The sequence below is a fragment of the Thalia democratica genome, chromosome 3 (genome assembly GCF_965202585.1).
Source record: "Thalia democratica chromosome 3, ktThaDemo2.hap1.1, whole genome shotgun sequence".
NCBI classification, from domain to species: domain Eukaryota; kingdom Metazoa; phylum Chordata; class Thaliacea; order Salpida; family Salpidae; genus Thalia; species Thalia democratica.
In genome coordinates, this window is record NC_139167.1 from 2,469,278 (window position 1) to 2,476,753 (window position 7,476).

The following is a 7,476-nucleotide window of genomic DNA, read 5'->3' on the forward strand; positions in this document are numbered from 1 at the left end:
AAAAACATGGGTTGAAAATTGTTATTTTAGTTTACTTATTTATTTTTAAATGTGTTTTAGTTTCTTATTCTTAATTCAAACTTCTATCACTTAAATATCAATTTTATGTATTTTTCCCGCATTAACAAGAAGTACAAACAACTTTTAACTGTTATTATCATATATATTTTTATTCTTGCCGATTTAGTACATAAAAATTATTTTTAAAAATTGTAACTCACTCGAAGTGAAATGGTTATGAATATTAAATTGAAAATTAAATAAAATCTTTATAACTTTGTTTTTTTGTCGTTCTGCAAATGAGCAACTTTTTGTGATAATTTATGCTGGATTTTTTCTAAAATTAACAACAAAACTTTGACACAATTATAAACTTCTAGATGCAATAACTTTGTCATTTCTAGTCGTAAGAAGCTAAAAAGTATTTTAAAATGTCCCTGAGAATCTCAGCTTTCAGGCAATGTCTTTAGATTGACCGAAAAAAGTCGCATTCTTTCGATATGAGATGAAACGTAAAGTCTTCCGTGAAAATTGTTAAAGTTATGAAATTGTGGTATATTTTTTTTTAAACTTCAGACAAACTTTACAGCGTATCCCCGCCGTTACTAACGCTAGGTTTAATTTGTTCACTTTTTAATAAAAAAGTGTTTGTTTCAAAGTACGTTATAAGTACTGAAGTTTTTTTTTTTTTAAATACACGTTGAACTCGATGAACAATAATGAAATATTTTAAAAGTTGCTTCTTGATGATTTTACTTACTTTTTTTTGCTTTTATAATGTTAATGAAATAATTAAACTTTCATTTGTACGTATTTAGTTTGCTGTTTTTGTTAAGTTTTCCTAGTGACGTCATGTTTCAATAGAAACTAGCAGCATATACAATAGTACAAAAACAACTTTGTATCACACATTTTAGACCAACTATTTCTAAAAACTACAAACAAACTAATAATTCACTTAATAGGAATAAAGCTACTCTTAAATCTAGATATAGTTGTAAGCTGTGCTAGATTGAAAAAAATATGTCCTTACATATATGCTATATTTTTCTGTACCAATAAGTCAGCATGGCCGAGCGGTCTAAGGCACCAGAAAAGCTAGAATTGGCTACTGGGTCCCACCAAGTGGGCGAGGGTTCGAACCCCTCTGCTGACACTTTTTTATAAAACTGTTTTATTTTTAACTACTTAAAAACATGGGTTGAAAATTGTTATTTTAGTTTACTTATTTATTTTTAAATGTGTTTTAGTTTCTTATTCTTAATTCAAACTTCTATCACTTAAATATCAATTTTATGTATTTTTCCCGCATTAACAAGAAGTACAAACAACTTTTAACTGTTATTATCATATATATTTTTATTCTTGCCGATTTAGTACATAAAAATTATTTTTAAAAATTGTAACTCACTCGAAGTGAAATGGTTATGAATATTAAATTGAAAATTAAATAAAATCTTTATAACTTTGTTTTTTTGTCGTTCTGCAAATGAGCAACTTTTTGTGATAATTTATGCTGGATTTTTTCTAAAATTAACAACAAAACTTTGACACAATTATAAACTTCTAGATGCAATAACTTTGTCATTTCTAGTCGTAAGAAGCTAAAAAGTATTTTAAAATGTCCCTGAGAATCTCAGCTTTCAGGCAATGTCTTTAGATTGACCGAAAAAAGTCGCATTCTTTCGATATGAGTGGAAACTTAAAGTCTTCCGTGAAAATTGTTAAAGTTATGAAATTGTGGTATATTTTTTTTTAAACTTCAGACAAACTTTACAGCGTATCCCCGCCGTTACTAACGCTAGGTTTAATTTGTTCACTTTTTAATAAAAAAGTGTTTGTTTCAAAGTACGTTATAAGTACTGAAGTTTTTTTTTTTTTAAATACACGTTGAACTCGATGAACAATAATGAAATATTTTAAAAGTTGCTTCTTGATGATTTTACTTACTTTTTTTTGCTTTTATAATGTTAATGAAATAATTAAACTTTCATTTGTACGTATTTAGTTTGCTGTTTTTGTTAAGTTTTCCTAGTGACGTCATGTTTCAATAGAAACTAGCAGCATATACAATAGTACAAAAACAACTTTGTATCACACATTTTAGACCAACTATTTCTAAAAACTACAAACAAACTAATAATTCACTTAATAGGAATAAAGCTACTCTTAAATCTAGATATAGTTGTAAGCTGTGCTAGATTGAAAAAAATATGTCCTTACATATATGCTATATTTTTCTGTACCAATAAGTCAGCATGGCCGAGCGGTCTAAGGCACCAGAAAAGCTAGAATTGGCTACTGGGTCCCACCAAGTGGGCGAGGGTTCGAACCCCTCTGCTGACACATTTTTATAAAACTGTTTTATTTTTAACTACTTATAAACATGGGTTGAAAATTGTTATTTTAGTTTACTTATTTATTTTTAAATGTGTTTTAGTTTCTTATTCTTAATTCAAACTTCTATCACTTAAATATCAATTTTATGTATTTTTCCCGCATTAACAAGAAGTACAAACAACTTTTAACTGTTATTATCATATATATTTTTATTCTTGCCGATTTAGTACATAAAAATTATTTTAAAAATTGTAACTCACTCGAAGTGAAATGGTTATGAATATTAAATTGAAAATTAAATAAATTCTTTATATTTTTGTTTTTTTGTCGTTCTGCAAATGAGCAACTTTTTGTGATAATTTATGCTGGATTTTTTCTAAAATTAACAACCAAACTTAGACACAATTATAAACTTCTAGATGCAAGAACTTTGTCATTTCTAGTCGTAAGAAGCTAAAAAGTATTTTAAAATGTTCCTGAGAATCTCAGCTTTCAGGCAATGTCTTTAGATTGACCAAAAAAAGTCGCATTCTTTCGATATGAGTGGAAACGTAAAGTCTTCCGTGAAAATTGTTAAAGTTATGAAATTGTGGTATAATTTTTTTTAAACTTCAGACAAACTTTACAGCGTATCCCCGCCGTTACTAACGCTAGGTTTAATTTGTTCACTTTTTAATAAAAAAGTGTTTGTTTCAAAGTACGTTATAAGTACTGAAGTTTTTTTTTTTTAAATACACGTTGAACTCGATGAACAATAATGAAATATTTTAAAAGTTGCTTCTTGATGATTTTACTACTTTTTTTTGCTTTGATAATGTTAATGAAATAATTAAACTTTCATTTGTACGTATTTTGTTTGCTGTTTTTGTTAAATTTTCCTAGTGACGTCATGTTTCAATAGAAACTAGCAGCATATACAATAGTACAAAAACAACTTTGTATCACACATTTTAGACCAACTATTTCTAAAAACTACAAACAAACTAATAATTCACTTAATAGGAATAAAGCTACTCTTAAATCTAGATATAGTTGTAAGCTGTGCTAGATTGAAAAAATATGTCCTTACATATATGCTATATTTTTCTGTACCAAAAAGTCAGCATGGCCGAGCGGTCTAAGGCACCAGAAAAGCTAGAATTGGCTACTGGGTCCCACCAAGTGGGCGAGGGTTCGAACCCCTCTGCTGACACATTTTTATAAAACTGTTTTATTTTTAACTACTTAAAAACATGGGTTGAAAATTGTTATTTTAGTTTACTTATTTATTTTTAAATGTGTTTTAGTTTCTTATTCTTAATTCAAACTTCTATCACTTAAATATCAATTTTATGTATTTTTCCCGCATTAACAAGAAGTACAAACAACTTTTAACTGTTATTATCATATATATTTTTATTCTTGCCGATTTAGTACATAAAAATTATTTTTAAAAATTGTAACTCACTCGAAGTGAAATGGTTATGAATATTAAATTGAAAATTAAATAAAATCTTTATAACTTTGTTTTTTTGTCGTTCTGCAAATGAGCAACTTTTTGTGATAATTTATGCTGGATTTTTTCTAAAATTAACAACAAAACTTTGACACAATTATAAACTTCTAGATGCAATAACTTTGTCATTTCTAGTCGTAAGAAGCTAAAAAGTATTTTAAAATGTCCCTGAGAATCTCAGCTTTCAGGCAATGTCTTTAGATTGACCGAAAAAAGTCGCATTCTTTCGATATGAGTGGAAACGTAAAGTCTTCCGTGAAAATTGTTAAAGTTATGAAATTGTGGTATATTTTTTTTTAAACTTCAGACAAACTTTACAGCGTATCCCCGCCGTTACTAACGCTAGGTTTAATTTGTTCACTTTTTAATAAAAAAGTGTTTGTTTCAAAGTACGTTATAAGTACTGAAGTTTTTTTTTTTTTAAATACACGTTGAACTCGATGAACAATAATGAAATATTTTAAAAGTTGCTTCTTGATGATTTTATTTACTTTTTTTTGCTTTTATAATGTTAATGAAATAATTAAACTTTCATTTGTACGTATTTAGTTTGCTGTTTTTGTTAAGTTTTCCTAGTGACGTCATGTTTCAATAGAAACTAGCAGCATATACAATAGTACAAAAACAACTTTGTATCACACATTTTAGACCAACTATTTCTAAAAACTACAAACAAACTAATAATTCACTTAATAGGAATAAAGCTACTCTTAAATCTAGATATAGTTGTAAGCTGTGCTAGATTGAAAAAAATATGTCCTTACATATATGCTATATTTTTCTGTACCAATAAGTCAGCATGGCCGAGCGGTCTAAGGCACCAGAAAAGCTAGAATTGGCTACTGGGTCCCACCAAGTGGGCGAGGGTTCGAACCCCTCTGCTGACACATTTTTATAAAACTGTTTTATTTTTAACTACTTATAAACATGGGTTGAAAATTGTTATTTTAGTTTACTTATTTATTTTTAAATGTGTTTTAGTTTCTTATTCTTAATTCAAACTTCTATCACTTAAATATCAATTTTATGTATTTTTCCCGCATTAACAAGAAGTACAAACAACTTTTAACTGTTATTATCATATATATTTTTATTCTTGCCGATTTAGTACATAAAAATTATTTTAAAAATTGTAACTCACTCGAAGTGAAATGGTTATGAATATTAAATTGAAAATTAAATAAATTCTTTATATTTTTGTTTTTTTGTCGTTCTGCAAATGAGCAACTTTTTGTGATAATTTATGCTGGATTTTTTCTAAAATTAACAACCAAACTTAGACACAATTATAAACTTCTAGATGCAAGAACTTTGTCATTTCTAGTCGTAAGAAGCTAAAAAGTATTTTAAAATGTTCCTGAGAATCTCAGCTTTCAGGCAATGTCTTTAGATTGACCAAAAAAAGTCGCATTCTTTCGATATGAGTGGAAACGTAAAGTCTTCCGTGAAAATTGTTAAAGTTATGAAATTGTGGTATAATTTTTTTTAAACTTCAGACAAACTTTACAGCGTATCCCCGCCGTTACTAACGCTAGGTTTAATTTGTTCACTTTTTAATAAAAAAGTGTTTGTTTCAAAGTACGTTATAAGTACTGAAGTTTTTTTTTTTTAAATACACGTTGAACTCGATGAACAATAATGAAATATTTTAAAAGTTGCTTCTTGATGATTTTACTACTTTTTTTTGCTTTGATAATGTTAATGAAATAATTAAACTTTCATTTGTACGTATTTTGTTTGCTGTTTTTGTTAAATTTTCCTAGTGACGTCATGTTTCAATAGAAACTAGCAGCATATACAATAGTACAAAAACAACTTTGTATCACACATTTTAGACCAACTATTTCTAAAAACTACAAACAAACTAATAATTCACTTAATAGGAATAAAGCTACTCTTAAATCTAGATATAGTTGTAAGCTGTGCTAGATTGAAAAAATATGTCCTTACATATATGCTATATTTTTCTGTACCAATAAGTCAGCATGGCCGAGCGGTCTAAGGCACCAGAAAAGCTAGAATTGGCTACTGGGTCCCACCAAGTGGGCGAGGGTTCGAACCCCTCTGCTGACACTTTTTTATAAAACTGTTTTTTTTTTAACTACTTAAAAACATGGGTTGAAAATTGTTATTTTAGTTTACTTATTTATTTTTAAATGTGTTTTAGTTTCTTATTCTTAATTCAAACTTCTATCACTTAAATATCAATTTTATGTATTTTTCCCGCATTAACAAGAAGTACAAACAACTTTTAACTGTTATTATCATACATATTTTTATTCTTGCCGATTTAGTACATAAAAATTATTTTTAAAAATTGTAACTCACTCGAAGTGAAATGGTTATGAATATTAAATTGAAAATTAAATAAAATCTTTATAACTTTGTTTTTTTGTCGTTCTGCAAATGAGCAACTTTTTGTGATAATTTATGCTGGATTTTTTCTAAAATTAACAACAAAACTTTGACACAATTCTAAACTTCTAGATGCAATAACTTTGTCATTTCTAGTCGTAAGAAGCTAAAAAGTATTTTAAAATGTCCCTGAGAATCTCAGCTTTCAGGCAATGTCTTTAGATTGACCGAAAAAAGTCGCATTCTTTCGATATGAGTGGAAACGTAAAGTCTTCCGTGAAAATTGTTAAAGTTATGAAATTGTGGTATATTTTTTTTTAAACTTCAGACAAACTTTACAGCGTATCCCCGCCGTTACTAACGCTAGGTTTAATTTGTTCACTTTTTAATAAAAAAGTGTTTGTTTCAAAGTACGTTATAAGTACTGAAGTTTTTTTTTTTTTAAATACACGTTGAACTCGATGAACAATGATGAAATATTTTAAAAGTTGTTTCTTGATGATTTTACTTACTTTTTTTCGCTTTGATAATGTTAATGAAATAATTAAACTTTCATTTGTACGTATTTTGTTTGCTGTTTTTGTTAAGTTTTCCTAGTGACGTCATGTTTCAATAGAAACTAGCAGCATATACAATAGTAAAAAAACAACTTTGTATCACACATTTTAGACCAACTATTTCTAAAAACTACAAACAAACTAATAATTCACTTAATAGGAATAAAGCTACTCTTAAATCTAGATATAGTTGTAAGCTGTGCTAGATTGAAAAAAATATGTCCTTACATATATGCTATATTTTTCTGTACCAATAAGTCAGCATGGCCGAGCGGTCTAAGGCACCAGAAAAGCTAGAATTGGCTACTGGGTCCCACCAAGTGGGCGAGGGTTCGAACCCCTCTGCTGACACTTTTTTATAAAACTGTTTTATTTTTAACTACTTATAAACATGGGTTGAAAATTGTTATTTTAGTTTACTTATTTATTTTTAAATGTGTTTTAGTTTCTTATTCTTAATTCAAACTTCTATCACTTAAATATCAATTTTATGTATTTTTCCCGCATTAACAAGAAGTACAAACAACTTTTAACTGTTATTATCATATATATTTTTATTCTTGCCGATTTAGTACATAAAAATTATTTTTAAAAATTGTAACTCACTCGAAGTGAAATGGTTGTGAATATTAAATTGAAAATTAAATAAAATCTTTATAACTTTGTTTTTTTGTCGTTCTGCAAATGAGCAACTTTTTGTGATAATTTATGCTGGATTTTTTCTAAAAT